Below are 21,362 nucleotides of genomic sequence, written 5' to 3'. Positions count from 1 at the left end.
TCTGTCTTACCTGTGAGAAACAGGTGTGACTAAAGTGGTAGGCAAAAGGCTTTTCTCCAAAAGGATTCAGGTGCCTAATGTCAGTTTGGAATACTTCTGACTAAAAACATCCCCAAAACCTCTGTGCTGCCCTAGGGGACCTTAAAACCTGACTCCAAGCCTCTAGCAATTATCACAGAGCTCTGCCTGGGCAGAGCTGCATGAAATGGTGGTGGCAGCTTTTTAGCCACCCATTTCTGAAAAGGGAGACAAAACCATTGGTATTTCTTTACTGCTCAAGGACATTTGAATTCGTAGCTTTCACTTCCCCGGGGAACATCCTAAGCAGCCAACTAGAGCGTATCCTGACCTGGTCCTCTCTTTGTAACAGCTCTTCCTGGTTCAGAGTAATTACAAATGTAATTATCAGGGTAGAGACAACCATGGAAGACTGACTCTGCCTGGGTGGTGGCTAAACACTCGCTGCAGGCCACAAGTCTTACTCCAAGGATTGTGAGGTTTATTTATCTAGCTCTAGTATTCAGTGAATTGTTCTGTTTAGAAAGGAACAAAGCTTACTGAATCTTTATAAAAGCTTGTATTAATTCAGATGCAATGTTGGAGTCCTTTCTATGTACAGAGTGCACAGACTCTAAAGGTCCTTGAGATTTAGCTGAGCAGTGTTTTGAGACAGCCGTGTTCTGCTGCAGACCAACATTGGCAGTAAGCACCAGCCTCATGACAGAAAGGAAATACCCTTGTTGCCTGCCCATACCCAGGTGTGGGGCCAGATGGGGTGTTTTCATAAACACAGTGTCACACTTTGTTACATCTGCATCGTTTAAAGGAAAATAAAAGGCTAATCTTCTCATTGCCATCTTCTCCGTTTCCAGCTTTCTGAATTACTTGCACTGATTTCATGGCAGGAAATGCTGATCCTGTGTTGCAAGATGTAGCCCAGCCTGGAATAGTAATTTAATTTTGAATCCTCAAGGTAGAAAACATTCCATTAATGTCTTGCTACCTAAAGGGTCATACTAATCAACTTCTAGCAGTTTCTTCTTCAAGTCTGACTCAAGTAGTTATTAATTAATATATGCTTTTCCACTGTTTTTTTAAATATAATTTTTTCTCACCACTATTGTTAAACCATCTGCCTCTGGAGTACAAATAATTTCTCCAAACCTGCACCATTCTTGCATATCTGTGGACAAGCAGTCACTGACAACAGCTGCTGAAACCCTTGGTAGTCACCAAGACCAGTGTGCTGCACTTGCTTCAGACATCATTGGGGAGTCTGCCTACATTCCCCAGCTGCTGTGAGACAGGGAAGAAGAATCTGGGCTGGGAGAACTGGAAACAACCTGAAAGGGTTTAAATGCTTCTGTCCAGTGAGGCTGAAGGAAGAAAGAGATGAACCAGTGACTGGCAAAGAGCAGAGCCATCTGTATCATGAGGGAACAAGAGGGGTCTGCAAGCCTAAGGTCCATGTGATTTACATAGTGTGTCACATGTACGTGGCAAAACACTGTTTAGAAGATCTTGGCCACATCTTGGCCACTAGAAAGGTGGCTTTGGCATTTTTAGTTCGACCTGCTAAGAAAATACAGTCCCTCAAGCAAGGCACTCTAACTAACCTGCAGAGCCAGGGCAAGCATAGGGCAAACTGCAATTTCACTCTGGGTTTACTAAGACAGTTACTTCCTTCTCGGGAGTTTGTCCTTTCAAATACCGAAGTGTGGCCTCAAAATCTCCATCTTTCATGGGTATTTGCAGCTGTGACCTGCCTCCTCTGTATTTGCTGGTTTGATGGAAATGAGCATAAAACCTGCATGGTGTGGCTGCCCTTATTTCTCTCTCACTTTGAGATTCAGCAGCAGTTTTTTATGAAGAACCAACCTTTCCTTTTTGCAAGCCTAGCTCTTCTGCATTGGAGAAATGCCCTCTCCTCAGAGCCGTGCCACCTTCCTCAGTGTGTTTATGTCCTCTCCCCAGGAAAAGATTACAAATTATGTAGGGAATACATTTTTTAAAACACACAACCTCTTATTACTCAGTGTTTCAAATAAAACAGCACGTGAGCTTGTTAACTCTGTCTGCCACTCTTCTCGTGGAGGATATGTTTTTTAAACAAGTTTTAATATCCTTTAGTAAATAAAAGTTGTTTTCAACAGGAATACTCTGAGCATAATCGTCATATACATATGTGCTTTTTTTTAGAAAGAAAGAAAGAAAGAAAGAAAGAAAGAAAGAAAGAAAGAAAGAAAGAAAGAAAGAAAGAAAGGCCCAAATAATTGCCATCTGCCACTTTCTTAGTAAACATTGCGATATGTCATGAACTCAATTACACAGACCACTGGGTTGTGGACAACTGGTTGCTGCTTTTTAAAAAAAAAAGTGTAGAAATAAAACTTTGCTTTAGGTGCAGCAAATCCATTACTGAATGTCCACCAAAGAGAAGGGGCTCCTTTCAGCCAGCTGCGTGTGTTCCCTTACATCAGTGGAAAACTGCCCAGGTACAACCAGCTCATTTCTTATTGACTCCTGTAATTGCAGGCAGGGTTAGCAAATGGCACCAGCTACTGCAAAGGCTGCCCCAAATTCTGCATTCTGTCTTTGGCTGAGTTGAGGAACAATGATAAATTTCACTAAATCTGCTTTTTGGCCAAATGTTCTCTGTGGCAGGGGAGGCCACATTCTCCGCTGAGGAGATGCTGTGGGGTCAGTTTTAGAAATAGGTTCATTTATTTAGAAAAAGTCCAGACTGAAGAGCTGAGGCACTGCTAGTAGAGGGGAGAAAGAGGAGTCAGAAGAAAAATATGGGGAGAAAGAGGAGTCAGAAGAAAAATATGAGGAGAAAATTCTGTGATCCCCTTGAAATCTGAATTTGGAAGCTGCTGGGAGAGATGAGAAATGCGACTCAGAATTGGTGGAAAGGTTTTTAAATTAAGTGAGCAAAGGCACTGGACAGAGGTACATCCATTAAAACAAAAGGCACAAAAGTGGTAAAAATATTCAACAATCATTTAATGAATGGGGTGGTGGGAGTCCCTTGTCCCTTTTCCCCAGCTCCTAAGAAATCATTGCTAATTTATTAAAGAAACAGTGGAAGCTTGAAAGCGAAGAACTCCAAGGATAAGATTTGCTTGTTTTAATTTGAGTCTTTTTAGACATAAACAGTTAGAAAAAATTCTTAATTGCACACTAGATGAGACTATGCAGTGACCCACATCCACTAATTGAACAAGGAGAACATCTTTTAGGATGGGGAACAAGTCTAGAGGCAGCCTATATTGCAAATATAAGAGGTGAGTTATGATTCCTAATTTATGGTTCACAGGGCATTGAATCCTCTGGAAAACCTACAGAAATCTGCCATCTTACACCAGATTCTGAAAAAAAATTGTACCTTTTTTCAAATTACTACTGGTATCAGTTTCAGCTGACACGTCAGGTGTCTTTAAATATCTATGTAATTGTCTTTTTTTGTGTTCCTAGAACATAAGGGTCAGATTCCTGTCATCCTGCTTCAGTATTCATTGTAAATTGATATTAGGCTGGTGAAACAACTTCTGGGACAGTTTAACACCTTATTTCTCTCTTTCATTTTGGCATGTCTTCTTTCACCTTTCTACACAAACCAACCTGCTTTCTCTTAATGATATTTTGATCAAATATATCATTATATATGATATATAATGACGTGGGGGGAAGGAAGACTGTTTGTGAGAGCTTTGATACATGCAACAAAACTCCTACTGACTTTATTGGAAGAAGGATCAGTCCAGAACCCTTCTTTTCCTGTTAGTTGTTGTTTTGTTGTTTCTGTTTTGTGTGTGAGTGTGTTTTAATTGGTTTTTAGTTATTGGTTTTTATTAGTTTTTAGTTATTTTATTTAATTTTGTGATTCTTTTTGGCCAAAATGCACCAGCATGCTCTGACTGTGTGTATCTTGCGTTCAGTAAGGCACAAAAAGAGAGCTTTATAAGGTTCCCATGACCTGTTTATCGTTCAGGAGCTGCCTGTGTTTGATGTGGTGGGCACATTGTGCCCAGTTTGTCACACCTATTTGCTTCTCAGCTGAAACCCACTGGTGCAAAGCTGCAGCCCATTGTGCTAAGCACACTGGCCCCTTGTGAGTAAATTACATGTACTCCCCTGGCTGAGTGAGACCTTGATGAACTTGTATCAAAGGGTTTTCTGAACTCATTTTTAGGAGCATGATGTGAATTATATGGAGCAGGTGTGAGTGCCAGGGGAAGGTGGAGGTCAGTGTCACACTTCACAGCAGAAAGCCACCCACCATCAAGGCTGCTTTTCATGTGCTCAGCCAGTGTGAACCCTACTGAAAACAGAAGGCCCTCTGAGGCTATGTGCAAGCCTGAAGGAACAGAGCAGGCTTTTGAGGGAGAAAATCAAAGACATTGGAAAAGTTTCTGCTTCAAATCAAGGTAACTTTTAATGACTTGTAAGTCAAGACTGGACTGAAGAAAGAAAAACATCATGACTTAGAAAAATCCTGTCCCTTGACTTCAAAGTAAGGAGAACACTTTCCAGATCAAATCACCTGCCTCAGTCACCTTGGCAGAACAGAAGAGGACTCTGCAAAGGGAGCTGGTTACAATTCCTGCACTGTGGTGGTGCCTTCTGTGAGGAGGCGTGGTGTGTTGTCCTGTCCTGAGAGAGCATCCTTGAGGGTGGCAAACAGTTGCCTTGACTGGGAAACAGAGCCATGCTGTGTGCTTTTCTCCCAAAGGGAACAGTAATGCTTGGGTTTGACCTTTTTGTGCTGTTGGTATTGAGTTAGAGCTACCCAGCCCCTGGAGTCTTTCCTTTGGAGGTAAAGTGTCTGATGATGCCCTAAGGCTACTCTGCCTTAGGTAAAGTGCCTTACAAGGAAAAGCTTCTGGCTTTACTTCCAACAAAATTCATGAGCTACTACAACTGACAGAAGTTTTTGAAGTGTGGGGGGAAAGTGTGTAAGGGTTGATGAAACTTTATTTTAGCAAAGCAATTTTGAATGGCTCCCAGTGATTTGAGAAGGCTTATATTGTACATATTCAATAATGTCAGCTGGGAAGTCATTCTTTTCACTGTGTTCCCCAAGACACTGATATCTTAATTACTGTTCTGATAATGTTCCTGAGAATTCAGTGTTTGATGCTGCAGAAGCCACCTCAGCTTGCGGGAGAAATTCCTGTGCATTTCATGGAGACTTGATCTCTGGTCCACTGTGGGATAAACCTGAATTATGAAGTAACAGAGCTTTGGGTATCCATGCTCTGTGACCTGGTCTGGGAAAGTGTTTGGATTTTGGTTTTTTGGGTTTTTTTTTTCAATTGAATTGGCTCTTTCTTCCTTTGAGAAAAGGAAGCCCCAGGAAAATCCTGCCATAAAAGGTTTCTTTGCAGCAATCCCACTAGGTTAAAATCGAGACCCATCACCATGAAAATGTTGTGCCTCTGGGAGAAGTTTCACCTGTTAAATCTGAGTGTTTCCAGCATGTTTTGGTGTGCAAGGTCTTTACATTCTGCCTTGATGGGAGTTAGGAAAGGGGGATGCCTACAGTGGTTATCACTTAATTTTTTGATTTCAGCAATGGAATTGGGGGTGGAGGAAACAAACAGAAAAGTAAAACTGTTGGGAAAAGAGTGGCAAAAGGAGTCTTAAAGACTGTCATACAAGCAGGCTTCTATCTAAAGCTACATAATTTCTTCTCTGTGTTGGCATACATTTTGTAAGCTTTCTGATATATTTCTGATTACTTAAAAAAATTGGGAGAGCTGGATCACCCACATTAGTGTAACCCAATATCAGCCTGCATTATGTAATTCTAAGGCAGCAGAGCTACAAAATTCCAAGACAGCTTGATCAAGGTTTGTTAGAAGATGTTAAATGGTACAATGTGTAATAACAGTTGCTGCCTATGAAGGGGGAAAAACATTTTCTGCCAGTTCTGAAATCAAGGGTTGCATAATTTGCAGAAGTGGCTTTGGCTGAGGCTTTGCACTCCAAAGCTGTAATCTTCTGAAGTCTCTCCGAGTAGAGCTGGGTTCTGTTGGTGCAAACTGTCACGCCTCACATGCAACAGGTAATGTTTGAACAAAGCCTTCTGGCTGGATTGAAACCTCTCATAATTAGCAGGTAATTAAAAAAAAAATCCAGTTTCTCCAAGCCAGCATAAACCCCCAGCAACCTTATTGCTTAAATAATGCAAGAGAAGATCTCAAGTAATGCACACACATCTGCAAATCAGAGTTAATTATTCTTTGCAATACACTTTCCAGAAATAATCTCCTTTATCACTTCTTGATGAGAGCCATCAGCTGCCAGCAGAAATAGCAGGGATAGACCACAATTAAGTATGACACACAGAGCAGCAGAATGGGGCAAGAAGTGGAGTTGGGTTAAAACTAAATAGTTTACCTCTCTGTAGCCTTCATTTGGCACCTTGCTTTAACCTTCAACAAGAGTCAGTTGTGCCGTGCATCATCCTCTTACACTTTGAAGTCTGGAAATACCCTGAAGAATATGCTTACTCCTCAGATTAAAATCCTCCTAGCAGGGCTCATTTGAAAGAGCACAATGTCACAATGGAGTCCAGACAATGAAGTAGCAAAAAAAAAAGGTAATAGAATAGTGAATTTATAACCACAAAGTACGGGGAACTTGACATCATAACAGTTTCAGGATGCTAAGAATGATGACTCTAATTCTCCCGATGTTTTATTAAGAACAGGGCAGCAGAAAGGACTCTGGCTGCCATAAGAAAGATGAGAGCTGATGCTTTTCCAGGCTACCATTTGCCAGCCAACACAGCCTGGACAGGACTTTTAAGAACACAGGTGAGTGCAAAGAATACTGAAAATAAGTGCCTGATGGAGGGTTAGGCTCTTCTTTTTTCCCTCCCCTGGGAAGAAGATGTGTGATGTACCACCTTTCCCACCAAATGTGCTTTGTATTTGTTTGCATGGTTTTCTATTAGCCCCATCTCTTTCACCAATCCCTTCTATGTGAATGCTTTTGGATGCACATTTATACTTTGATGGCAAGAGTAAGAACAGGGTGCCAGGACAGAGAAGCCTTTTCTTGGCCACCCTGCTGCATTCTGGAGTTCTTCAAACTTCACGGTGGCCTGCTTACTTCCCTAGTTTCTTTTCCCAGTACGTGTTGAGTGACACTGTCCATGATGGAAATCACAGATGTAGGCTGGTTTAACACTTCCTCCCTCTCAGCTCCACTCATGTTTTATGGTCAGCTTAGTTAGGTTCCTTTGCCTCTTTTAATATAAAAAGTGGCAGGTGCTGGTGGCCTAGACTAAGGAAGTGTGTGATGTAGCTTTAAACGTGATTTATGTCTTCTAGCTATTCCTTAGTCTAGCAAGGGGTATTTCTTCTTGCATCAACCCAAAACATAGTTGAAAACTACTGCTATCCATCAGAAGCAAAGACTAGGAAAACTAAAACCAGTCGTTTGGTGCTCTTTTGCTTTTACCTCCATACAGCTTATTTTTTGAGTAGATGTTTTACAGGTACTCCCTTAGATACCTCCTCTGGACCAGACACCATGAGCTGTGCTCAGGTTAAATCCAGTTTCCAAAGTAGCTCCAGTACAGTTCAGGCACTGACAAGAGGCACAGACCATGGCAGTGCTTGGAACAAATATATATAGGATAGAAGCAAGGCCTTCTCTACCTGGTGTAAATGTGTCAACATGCACCTTGCTCGTATTTTACCAGTGACTTAGTCAAAAGAGGGAGGTGGTGGTGGTGAACACAAGCCAGTAAACTTAAAAGCCTTCTTCTCATGAATATGTAATGGAGTTCACTCTTTCAGCCTTCTTTGAATTCAGCTGGGTTAAAACAGTGAACAAACAATTAATAATTGTTTGCCAGGAATATGATGATCCACAACAATCACAGTGTAAAAGAAACAAGCTGAAATGCACAATAACCTCCTTAACACCCAGCAATTATGCTGGTACATCATAGAGCATAACTGAAGTGCTGGTTAATAAAACAGTTAATGAAGTAATTCTAAAACATTTTTTCCACTTTTCTGCTGAGCAGCATATGAGAGGTTCCTAATCATCAGTGGCATAGAGGGGCCTTTATAGGAACAGGGATGAAGGAAGGGAAAATCTAGAGAAATTAGTCTAGATATCTGAGCATAGAGTTTCCCCTTGAACCTAAACAGGGATTTTATTTTTTCATTTTCTTTCCTATAAATGTGAAAATTTTAGGATCCAGTTACCTGAAGCATTTTCTGTATGAGCAAGTCTCATTTAAGTAGACTACTGATCTCTTGCTCCTCTGTCTGTGCTGACATGTCCCAGCCTCTCTCTCCATCGGTGCAACCATCTATGGTGCTGCATGCTGGATACTTCCCCTAGCAGAGCATGAAGAAGGCCCCTGACCACTTCTGTGTGCAGTAGCAGGTGCTGTATTGAAGAACCTGACTGGTTTTTCTGGATACAGACACACAAAAGCAGTAGCTGATAGTGCAGTAATAGGCCATTCAAAGAAATGGGAAGTAGCTCTAGGAACTTGGAGTAGAAGCCCTTAGGAGGGCATGGACCTTTGATTTCTGCTTACAGATGTGTTATTAATTTTTGAAAGACCACTTTACTTTCCAGAACACTATTTTGATGCTTTTTGCCACATTTTCAGAAGTGAAAAACATCACATTGGGATATCTAAAACCTCTGCTTCCTGCCTTCCCGATAAGATCTTTGTGACCCATGTTTGTCCCTTCTCTTTCCTTTTTTCAGACATGAATGTTTAGACATATAAATGTTCAGCAAAATTTCATTGTCCTGTAGGAAGAAAACCTGCCTGACTGTCCTCAGTTACTAGTTTCTGTGCACAGACTAATCTTTTACAACTTCAGTGCCTTGTCACAGATACTGCGTTAATTAACCAACACCTGTTCGCTAATAAATATTCTAATTGTTCTGAGGTATAAATGGAGAGTGGGGGAGGATTGCAGATCATATCTTACATAATTGCCAAAGAACATGCAAAGCCTTTAGTGGCCTCCTGAATAAAAGTAAGGTATATGTGCATTTTCCTCAGAGCAACCTCCTCCTGAGCGAGGCAGAAAGCAATTTGTGCCCTGAGGAAAGGTACGTGACAGAGGTCTGTGTTCCATGTTCTTCGAAGGCAGCAGTAAGCAGTGCCAGCAATATCCGCTAGATCAAATGTTTCTAGGCTCTCGTGTTTCTCGTCTGTGAAATCAGATTCAGCTGATGGCTCCCAGGGAACTTAGAGAGTAGCATTCCCAGCTAAAATACTGCTTTGAAAACTAAACAGCACTAAATGCATATTACATCTCCTTCATCACTACTGCTGGCCATCACAGCAGGCAGTGGTTAATTACAGCTGCATTTATAAGTGGGCTCTTGGGCAATGAAACATTAATTCTCCAGTGTCATTTGCTATGCTGGCCACAAAGTCAATGCTGAATTACTCACATGCCTGTCAATGTTTGGTTACTGTACCCAAAGAGATTCTCATAAGCTCAATCCCCTTGTTGTCTTCACTAACTAAATCAAAAAGTAAAATAAAATTGTCTTCCAGCCAAAGCCTATAGTGGCATATGGAGGATCTTTTCCTTATGACTAGGAATAAAGGATGCACAGAGACAAGTATGTATGTCTCTGACTTGCTGTACACCTCCAGCTAAAAAAAATTATATTTATATGTGTATATGTGTGTGAGATATACATATATATATATATATATATATATATATATATGTATAATGCCTTGATATTTGAATTATTTTGCTTCCACTTCAGCCTATGGCTGAGTCAGCAGAGGAGTCAAAATGAGTTGCAGATGAATGTTATGGAGGTTAGAAGTAAAGGGAGCAAATGGCTCTTCCCAGTGATAGGAGCCAGAAAGGAAGTCAGAGTAGATTCAGGGGATTGACATTAAAACATTGAAAGCAACAGGTTGTAGTCATTTACAGGCTTTTGCTAGGCTTCTGGTATTATTATGTGAGTCACATGAAGACATGTTTTGGACTACAGTTAATATGTTGGTGGTAATAATTGTGGTGTTAATTACACAAAGAGCTCACTCTTCACATGTGATGCACATCTGGTGTTATCTCAAAGGCAAATTTTTAATTTGTCACTGAGACCTCCATGATCCTGAGCATATTGAAAGAAGCCTGATTGATTGTGAAACGCAGTAGGCACTGTGACAGAAAGCAGTATGATAAATTGAGCCGTTTGAGAAATGTGCTTTTTTGGCTGTTTCTGATTTCATCAAGAGTGACATTTCAGCCTTAAATGGATAGCCTGACTAAAGCCCAGGCAGTACTTACGCACCATCTAAGCTTTGACTTTTTGGAACACTGTCAGAGCAGTGTGTTTTTGGACTACTCACTCTGGTGTGGAATTTCAATCTTTAGGTTTATATTATCATGCCTCATTGCAAAAACCTGGTAAAAACTGAACGTGAATATGACTACACTCTCCAAATATGCCTCCCTGAAACTGACCTCTTTGCATTCCTTACCTGGCTACATTTAAAGCTGCTGACACTTTTATGTAGAATTTAGTACCATCTACCTGAAATAGAAGACCATATCCAGCTGTGTTCTGCAGTAAATAAGAACAGCTACTGTAACTTATTTGTCCAAGTGATTGTACAGCACCCCTGACCTTTTGTTAGGTTTTCTTGTTGTTGGGCTTTTCCAAATAGCATCCTAAAATGGAAAATTTGTATTGGATCAAATGTTTAAGCACTAAGGATCAGTATCTCCTCTTTAATGCCTTGGCAGGGGAAGCTCTTTTGGACATTGTCTTTTTTCACAAATGGCATCACTATCAATACTGAAGCCTGTAACAGAGTAAAGTAAATGGGGGATCAGAATCGGACCTTACACCACACACTCTTTTGGAACTTCTTGTATTTTCATTGTATTAATGGTTCACTCCATGAAGATCAGAGTGAGCAGAGGTAATGCTGACATTGCAAACCATGGGATCCAACATCAGGATAACGTTCTGCTTAGCAAAAAGACTCTCATGGAGGGTAGAATCAAAAGGGTTGTCTGCTCTGCTAAATCCCATCCCTGCAATCACCTGACCAAACCAAATTCATCTCATGCACCAGAGGCTACAAAACTTCTTCCAGCATCTTGTAGCAGCCATGAGATCTGTGGTGAAAGATAAAACAACACACACCAGACTGTTTACCTTTTCCTTCCTCTCTTTTCTGGGTCTTTTAAGATCTGCCTAACATTTCATTCTTAAAAAATGAGTCTGAATGTGATCAGCTTTTGCCACATTGTGGCATATTACAGAAGGGCATTAGGTGCAATTCACCACTGTGAGGCATCCGGTCTTGCCAACGAGATCTCAGGTCAGTCTGGAAATGTGAGTGATGTCCTAATTTTGCACTTATGTCTTCATTAGCAGTGATTTTTTACTAGAAATCCTTTCAAAACTGCACTATCAAAATTTAATATAATCAACAAGCCCCTGGCACAAAAACCAGATTGCACTTGCATTGTTCAAAATAAGAGTAATAGAAAAGAGTCAGTGATCGAAGCACCTTCCACTATAAAGCTCTAGGAATTGGCTAGGAGTTTTTCAACTAAAAGATGCTTTGACTTTGCTTTAAAGCAAGGGTTGTTACTCTAGGCTCTAAGATCCTCTGCATGCTTATAGATGCTGCTGGACAGATTGAGTTGCCTCTGAACATGTAGAAGCAGAAGAGCTGAAGGTGAGAGGGGAGTTGCAGGGAGGATTCTATCCAAACAGCAAGGAAGGGAAATAGCATCCTTAAGGTACACCTTCAGTGAGCACCTTTCCCTGAGCAAGCCTTGCAGGTATCACATTCCCAGTACAGTGCCCTGCAGGCTGGAAAGGAGAGTGGGTGAAGGGAGGGCAGCTGTGAGTCTTGGGCAGCCCTCCAAGGGGGTCTGGCAGAAGGGCACTGCTGGTGGGCAGTGCTGAACCACTGCAACCTGGCAGCACAGGTCTCCTCAGCCAGCACCACCCAGATCCTGAGCAGCTCTGGTCTCCTCTGGTAGCTCTGGCTGCAAGGAGGTTGCAGCCACTCTCTCCAACTTCCTCCCCAGACAGACAGTCTGTCTGGGAGGCTACGTGCCAGGGTTCGTGCTGTCCCAGGGGTTCAGCCCCTCGTTAGGAGGATTTAGTTACTAACACATTTGTAATTCTGATGCTGTTAGCACTTGCAGCACCATCATGGGTTTTACAGAAGCTGCATTTGTTTGCTCCTACATGAATGAGTAGAAACAGAAAGGCTAAATTTTCTTTTGTAGTGAGAAGTGGAAACCGACGTCTAAAACCTTTTCCCTGATGTCCTCACCCACTGTGCTGCTTCACCAGAGAGGCTGACAGAAACAGAGAACTTGGGCCAACATGCATTTCTCCTTGTTTTGCAAACTGACCAAGTTCCCCTTTCAGATGTGAGGTGGTACGTGTGTGTGCACACTGTGAGACCAAACAGTTAGCTAATCCTCTGCTCTGGAATCTGTCTGACAAAGTGCTAGAGCACTGGGACGTTTTTCTTTTCTAAGTTGTTTAAGTAAACAAAATTAAATCTCTTCTTGGCCGGTTTAAAAAATCAAGTCATAAAAGCCTGGAATAGTTCTGTTGTATACATTTCCCTTGGAAAGTATCTGCTTCAGTTTTTCTCTTTGTTAATCAGGTCTGAGACTTCCATTAGAGAATAGTTTATTCCCAGATTTAGTTAATATTTTTCAAGTGTGCTGTATTTGTGTATGTTAATTCCTGCCCCCTCAGCTCTCAGAGATTATCTAAGGACAGGACAGCTAATGGCTATCTGAAACCAGTCAACTTTTTTTTCTCTGATGTCAGAGTAAGGACAGGTAAAATAGCAGTAGAAAGCACCTTCTTAAATTAGCTGTGGCCCTTTTCTCTTTTGTGAGATTCTTTCTGAGTTTTTATGTTGTTTTCCTTGAGTTGTCGATTGTTTAAAAGTGGGTGCATTATTCAGTGCATATGACAAGAAAACCTATTTAAATTCTAATGTCTTTGGGAAGTATGTTCACATTATGCATTTATCTTGTGTTATAATTTCTGTGATAACTGCTACCTGAATGCACAAATTCTGCTGTACTGATTCTGATACTTACCAAGCAAGCATAAGGTGAGGAAAATGTTTGTGAAATTATTTTTATCCTCTTACCAGGACTTGAATTATTTTTAGAGCAAGGTCATAGCAGTTGGTGTAGTCAAAAGCTAACATTGTGTAAGCTGGGAATATTACCATTGCATTTGTTGCTGCTTTGGGTCAGATCCCACCTTTCCTAGCATTAGTAAGTTTGTTTTACTTCTTTCTCTTCCACTACTGCCACAGGAAGCAAGGAATTAGGACATACTCATGTACAGTTCCATCTCCAAACATTTTCAGAGTGCTGCTACTTTAACTGCTCGTTTGTTTTTGTTCCTACAGGTGTATTTGTTTTCAGATCACTCAGTTTGTTATTCTAGTCTCAGAATAATCTCTGCATGGCTTTGTCAGTGCTGTTTTGGGGGAGGACCTGAGGGAAGAGCGGGAGGATGGTCATTTTCAGGGTCAGTGCAGCCTTGGGCATCCTTACACCGATTGTGATCTACACCTCTAATTAGGGCTTTGGACAGGGAGCCTGGCCTACACTGAGTACACTTGTTTGCAAAACCCCCTGACCTAAGGCACTCCCATGCAGGCAGGTGCACATCACTTTCATGTAGTTCAGCCTGAGTTAATCGTTGAACTGTGAGTGCAGGAGGATGAAATGCAGAAGGCAGAGCTCCTCCTGTTGGGCACAGCTCCGTGCAAATGTGGCCAGGCTGCTTCCAGACCCAGGGGGGCAAGAGGATGCTGCACTGGGTGGCCCTCTCAGTTCAAGTCTCTATCAGCTATCTGTGCTCTGCACAACTAAAGTGGCAAAACTTTCCCGTCCTGGAAGAAGGAGATTTCTTAGATTAGATCAAAGAGGGCACTGTAGCCCAGACATAGTGACCAAGTTCATCCTGTGAGTGAGTGCACTTCCCGTCCTCACCTGACTCTTTCACCCTGTTCTTAAGACTACTGAGTATCATGACAGCCCCTTTTAGAGGGAACTGGAAGAGTGCATCTCACAAACACTGGCAATAAAATACTTCACCTTTTTTCCCCCCTCCCCACTTAAGCTTTTTGATCAGCTAGAGCTAACAACTCTATAAAATCAAATATTTCTCCTCCTGGTGGTATTAAATTGCATGCAAAGCTCTGTGGGCAGGTAGCCAGAACAATAACAAAGCCACCTTGGAAGTATTTATCTCTGCAAATACCTTATACTTCTGATTTCTGTCTGTCTGAATTTTTCAGTGTATTTTAAACTGTCCATTAATTAAACCCCACAAGTAAGGTTACCTCATTTTTCCAATTGTAGAAACCAAACACCAAAGAGGTTACAAATAGAATTAGGAGACTTCTTTGTGTTTTGAGCATTACCCAAGGCCACTGGCGACAAGAGGGCTGTTCACAGGGTGTGATACTGCCTGGAGTGAATCTGGCCCTGTGACTCACCTGTCAGCATGAGGCTGGTCTAGAAAGAGATGCTGTGTCTCCTAATTCTTGGTTGTGCACCTCAGTGATGCTGCTGACTCTTTCCTTTCTTTAGGAATAATGTTATTGAAGGGGCAGGCAGTATTCAAGGCAGTACAAACAAGAAGAAAATCTTTGGTGTCCTGTTGGATCATACCTGCAGAATTTTATGAAGTATCAAGACCTGATCCAAAACTGTTACAATTATCAATAGTTTCACATGATTTTGGTTTTCTTTTCCAGCAATGGGATTCCCTTGTTGTAGGAATGAGCTGATTTTTTTTCTCTTTATATCTGCCTTGATTTGTGCTCAGCACTGCAGAGGCAGGTATTTTTGAAAGCATAGTTCTGTGACATATTTATATGATCAGCTTGAACTATGAACTAGGAGAGGAAAATCTAAAGGGGATGACAGGAAGTCAAAGACTTGTTAAAATAGTTCGAAAATTCCAGGAATTCAAATGGGAATCTCACAATGCTCAGAACTCATATATGCTTGTGGTGGTGCCAAAAATTTCTAATTAACCCATAAATTTAAACCAAGAGCCAGATTCTGAATTTCATGGGATTGTGGTAGGGCTGAAAGAACCAGCAGACTTTAAAAAATGTTGACAACAAAGGTGTTGTTGAGGTGCCCTCAAAGACATTATCTGAAGTAGACTGTACTGATGAAATGGAGAGTGCTGCAAACGTACTGGGATAATCAAATAAGTGGGTAAGACTTGTTAGAACTGGCCTATACTAAAGAGGAACAAAAATACATGGCCCTTACTGGCAGAACAGAATTGGTTCTGCCCTAAGGCAGCTGAATCTTTAGAAACACCTGTAACAGTTCTGCTAAACATAATTATAGTTGGCAGATGAAAAGAAGACGCGATAAGATCAGATAATTCCCCCATTCAGCACTGGAGCCCACCGAAATCAATTAGGCATTTCCAGGTTACTTTAGAGCATGCTGGGTCAGCAGGAGAAGAACCTGTTTAGGAACTGAAATATTTGTGCTTTTGCAGGTTTGTGGTATAGAAAAGCACTGCTAAAGAGGGGGAAAACTAGAAGTTTTGAGGAAATGCCCTGCTCTGTGGTGCTGATGTGTCCTGTCCTGCCTGCTCAAGGATGCATCAATTGAGAGGCAAACAAGGGGAGGGGAGGAGCTCGGTGTGAGGATATGAGCAGATATGGCTTTAATTCTTTAATTGTGAAGCTTGAAGTAACAGGTATTTCCACTGAACTCAGATATTTTGAATCTGAGTTTTCTTCAGTTCTAAATCAGAGAAAAAATGCAAATGTATTGCAAATCAGATGAGCCACAGCTTAGGGCTGTGTGTAGAAGATAAATGTCTATGTACTATCTGGCCTGTGGCATGCATATGTGAGGGTTAAACAAGAATTAGTTTAATGAAGGAACAGGTTTCTCTATCAAACTTCCAGCAACTCCAAAACAATCTAAAAATAGGATATTTCAAAAAAATAATAGCTTGACAATGTTCTTGCTAGCTAATGACCTAAGCATATGAGAAACCTGATGTGGCTACCATGCATCAAATTGTTGACATGGGCTGTGAGAGTCTGGTATGTTATTTAAAAAATAATTGGAGGACAGAGGGCTATTCTGAAAGAAATAAGTCTTGCTGGAAGCAAGTTTTCTGCATTTTAGCCAAACCACCTTTTTGAGCATGTCAGTGAAGAGAAGAAGGAGAAAAAGTTGTTCCTCACTTTTACTTTATTTTCAGATGAACAGTGAAACTGGTTTCATCCATGTCTTGAAAGATGGTTGTCCCTGCTAGACTGTTCCAAATGTCTCCTAATGACAGTTTTAACAGATAAGTGCCTGCTTTGAGTCAACTTATAAAGGAAATCACAAACAATAATTTAGATTTCACAAGAACCCTGATAACATTCTTAGTCACAGGAAAGGATTCCTGGGAAGGGGTTCATTAAGAGCAATAAAATTCTTTTCTAAGTAATAGCATAGTTGATATTAACAGTAGTCCTTACCTTAAACTGCTACACGTGTGTGAATGCACACACATGTGTGTGCACCTCTGTGAGTGTGTGCAGAGAGAGAGTAGGAGAAAGCTTTATATTTCTGAATGATGGTATTGTAGAAAACAAACAGGTGAGTTAATCTTTTAAGCAGTGCAGATTTAAATACTAAAAAAAATTAGATCCAAGTCTAGGTAATTTTACTTATGGCAAATCTTTTTAGAGTAGTCAGTGGGACTTTTCTATTTCATGGTGGGTTCAATCCTTCAGGCATTTTAATACATGCAAACTATTGGCTCAAAAATCAATGTATTTTACAGAGGGATATTCTCTAAACAGACTAAGAAGACTCTTATTTTTTTTTCCTCCAAAATTTTAATTAAAAAAAATAAAAATCTAACTGCAGTTTCTAAGTACGCCCAGGTATTTTCTTGCAGCAGCAGCACTGCCAGCCCAGCCCGGGAGCGCTCCCGCGGCGGCAGAGCGCAGGCGGCTGTGCGGAGCAGTCCCGGCACGGCAGCGCTCCATCTGCCGGGGCGTGCGGAACGTCTCCCGCGCACCTCTGCCTCCCTCTGCCGCCCTGGGAGCCGGCTCCGGATGATTTCTGATGGCTTAGAGCAACCTGCGACGCTGCTTTCATGCTGGAGAGAGCTGCGGTATTTAGCCCATGGTATTACTTCCTTCCTCTCCTACATGGCTGTCCAGGCATCTTCATCCGTCATCGAGGTTAGCGGCTGAGATCGTGTTTCAGCCTCCTGAGAGCTGAGATTAGGAGGCCAAGGATGTCTGAAAGACCACTTCTCCAGCCACAACTAGCTGTGACTGCCAATTCTCCTGACTGAGTAGTAACTGCTGTTAACTCCATAAATTGGTGGTCTAGAAAGTGGGCAAGTGTCACTGTTAGGTCAGGTGTGACATACACACACGTGATCAGGGTCCAAGAAGAAAAAAGTTTTTTATTCTGCATGTTCTCCAGCTTTTATACTCTTAACAAAGCGTGATCTTAAGTCATTAATTACATCACAATAACTTATTATATTCATTGGTGCAAAGCAATTAATGTCAATACAATTGGCAAAAGTTTTACAGAAATTTAATAAGGCCCGTATACACATCTACTTAAGCATGTAGTCTAGCTTAGAAAAATTTTCATGTCTCTTTTCTAATCTGTTTCCATGCTGATGGCCTTGTCTTCTTCCTTGCTTTGGATACACTTGAAAATCATCAATTGTTATTTCTTCTAACTCAGCTTTGCCTGCAGGCCAGCTGTTACTACTCCTGATTGAGTAGTAACTGCTGTGCATAAATTGGCGGTCTAGAAAGGGGACAATAGGAAGAAATCTGTTGCTAACATCAGAGGTATTAATTTATTTTCTGTATTTGTAACAGCTTGTCAGTGGCTTGGGTGAAAGGCCAAAAAACCCCTTTGAAATGGGGAAAAGTGTCTGCATAATGAGCAGTGCTGGGGTTTTCCATTCAGTTAAAACAGATCTTTAACTGCACTGCCAGTCAATCTACATGGCCAGGTCTGGCTAGAAAATCTCAAGTGAGAATTCTGTTCTTCAAGGGGACCAAGAGGGGTTGCTATTTGGATTTTGAACATTTACTATGATGAAAAGCTGTATTCACTATGGAAAATTAAATATTTGCTTCAGAGCATGGCAATAGAACATATTCAGTCTTGTCTCTTTCTCTAAAGAGATGTGACTTAAGAAATCAGTTCATTTTGAACAGCATTACCTTTCCAAGTGGAAAATTATTCAGCCAAGGGCTCTCCAATGAAATTTATCATTATTTCTTCAGCTTCTGAAAACAATACCAGAAGTTAATAGCAACTTATGTAGATGTATTCTGATCTTTTGCAGGGCAGAGAAACTAAGCTGACCCTACTTTTCCACCTGTAAAACTAATTTCCTTTGGCTGAAGTCAGAGTTTACAGCTGGCTCCTAGCAGTGCTTTGCACACTCCCAAACCTCCCAGCTGCTGTGAGGGAATAGGGGAATGGGGGAAGGAAAATGAGCTCATCTGGGATGAAGATCAGTCCCTGTTTAAGCTTTCAGGTGCTCCCCATGGACCCTTTCACTGGTGGGTTTGGATGTCTAAGGAGGCCTGGAGTCTCTCAGGCGTTTGTGATGGCTCAGGGCTGGCTGTCAGGCAGACCTTGTGAGTTGTGTCCCTGCCTCTGGAATACCGCACAGGAGCGGAAACCTGGGATTTCTACACAAATTGTGAAGGTTTCTTTGTCAGGTTCTCTCCCCTACCCTGCTGCTTTCCCTGCAGTTCCAAGCCTTCTCCTGATCCCTGCTCTGCAGAGGGTTATCAGAGCTGGTCATACATAACCAGCCTGCCAGCCCTCCCTCTGCCATCCTACTAGCAAGTCTTCCTCTCTGGCACAGTCACCTTCCCTGATCCATCCCCATGTTCTCTGCTGTGCCCGTCCTCCCCATGTTCAGGGTGCCACAGCAGTGGAAATGATCTTACCATGCCCTTGGAAAAGGACTACCTCTCTTTTTTTAACCATTAATAATTTATGGAATGGAGCTACCTTATCTGAGATTATGTCCTCCTCTTTCTTTCTTCTTTCTTCTTCCTTCTTTCTTCTTCTTCTTCTTCTTCCTTCTTTCTTCTTCTTTTTTCTCTCTTGTTTTACTTATCAGGACAGTGCTGCCCATTGTGGTTTCTCCTCCCTGAGATGTTTGCAGCCCTCACCACCTTTGCCTGCCTTGTGGTTTATCCTTCCCCTGAGTCACAGTTTCAGCAGCAGCCTAAGCCCTGCTGGGAGCCCCTTTGCCATCACCGCTGTTGCTCTGTACATTGCTGCTTACAGAGCTGATAATAATCCCTGCAGGGAGCTGCTGCACTCGGGACTTCTGTGGCAGCACCACCCAAGTGGGAGGTCTTGCTGAGGTCAGAGTTGGCTGCAATTCCCTGCTCCTATGAAGCTACAGCTTGGAAGAGTGAGTTTTGACTGTTTCTGCTGCTTCATTCAAGGGACTCTATTTCTCCAGAATGACATCCTCCTAGTTTTGTGCTACTGGGAAATGTCACTGCCATGTATGACTCTTTTTTAAATTTGCTTTAAAGTCAGTACTTTAGCAATATTTTCCTATTTTCCTGAATGACCCAGTTAGCCTTGTTCACACATGATGAATTTGTATTCAAATTTTTATCCAGCTCACCTGCTGGATGGTCTGAGGATTAAGTTGAATAAATTATATAAATTATGGCCGTCTTTAAGATGAGTCTCCATCCCTTTATCACTTGTACTTCCAAGTGTGTTGGAAGTGTTTGATAGAAAACGCTCAGTTAATTTAGATGTTGCATGCATGAGGTTTGACAACCATTTTTTGCCTCTTAGATGGAGTTTTAGTGGAAGCTGGACTGTGGTTTTGGTGGATCTCTCTGGTTTGTTCTCCTAGGACTTAGAAGAGCAGTTCTGTGTTCCTGCTGTCCCTGCACTGCTGCAGAATGATCAGCCCTCCCTGGGAGGAGAGAGCATCTGCAAAAGTTGAAGGATGAACCTGTGGAAATATTGCAAGAATCTGCAAACTACAGAGATACTCACTCAACCTCTACATGAATGTGCTCCCTGTACTTCTACTGTAAAACCTTGAGGAAGGTGTTCTAGCAAGTTCTGGACACTTGCTAGTGTTTTAAAGGCAGTATTCCCCATGCATTCTTCCTTGTGTGGAACACAAGAAAATCATCCATGTGCAGGTTGAAAGGTCACCAGGCACCAATGCAGCACTGTTTACAGATACATGCACGTTTCCATGCATGTCTGTGGCCTATCAGATAGTCTTGCTGACATCTGTCAGGAGGTTAGCATAGGAGATTTATGAGATAAAATGGTCACCAAAAGTAGTCTTCCTTTTTACTGTAAGTTTGATTACACCACAGTGTCCTGTAGAGTGCACCTGGTTCTTGGGACATTGGTCTGCAACAAAAATAAATTTAGGGGATTTTATTTAAGAACATTTAAAAATGTTTGTTTTCTCAATGTTTGGCATGCTGAAGTTAAAAAGAATACACCAGAAAAACTGTTACTAAATAATTCATTGTATGTTTCACATTCAAATTTAAATTGTATGCTATTTTCTCACTGAGCCCTACTCCAAGTATGGAATAATTCTGCCCTAAAAATAAATCACTACTGTTTAATGAAGGGAACTGTTTTCTGTAGGGCCTGACTTACACAGCTATGAAGTGGTGGGGTTACAAGAAGAGGAAGAGAGAGGACCTTCCCTTGATCATGGAACAGAGACCTGGCCCAGCAGTTTCTTTCTCCATCAGTGATCCCATGCTTAACCAGTGAAACCCAGAGCCCCCTAGAGAGCTGTTCCCTGTGAGTTTCTCATGGCCTGGCTTGATACCTACTTGGAGAAATGCCAAGTACTGTCAGCTGCAAAAGGCTTTGGAAGCACACCCCTGAACCAGACATCCTGCAAAAATCTATCCGAAAAAAATGGGTCATTGGCATCAAGCAGGATATGAGTTGATTTATCTGTTGTGGCTCCTTATGTATAAATTGCAAATTTTATTATGAATTATTTTACCTCTCCAACCCTTTCCATCAAAGGATGCTGACATAAAATGATGTTTACGAGGTACTGTAGCAAGCACTGTTGAAGAAATGCCAGCGAGGAAGTGCGGGCACTAAATGTGGCCTAGGGATGCATATTTAAGAATGGATGCGTGATGATTGCTGGCTTTCACATCGGTAAGCACCGTGCATGCCGTGCTTCGAAAGAAGACGCATTCAGCTTAAAGGGTCTGTTCCTTTATTACATAAAGAAAGCAAAAGCACAGAATAAAGATTCGCTCACGA

The sequence above is a fragment of the Agelaius tricolor genome, unplaced genomic scaffold (assembly GCF_023055355.1).
Source record: "Agelaius tricolor isolate 1412-34295 unplaced genomic scaffold, bAgeTri1.0.p SCAF_2, whole genome shotgun sequence".
In the NCBI taxonomy this organism is placed as follows: Eukaryota; Metazoa; Chordata; class Aves; order Passeriformes; family Icteridae; genus Agelaius; species Agelaius tricolor.
This window is presented reverse-complemented; position numbering follows the sequence as displayed.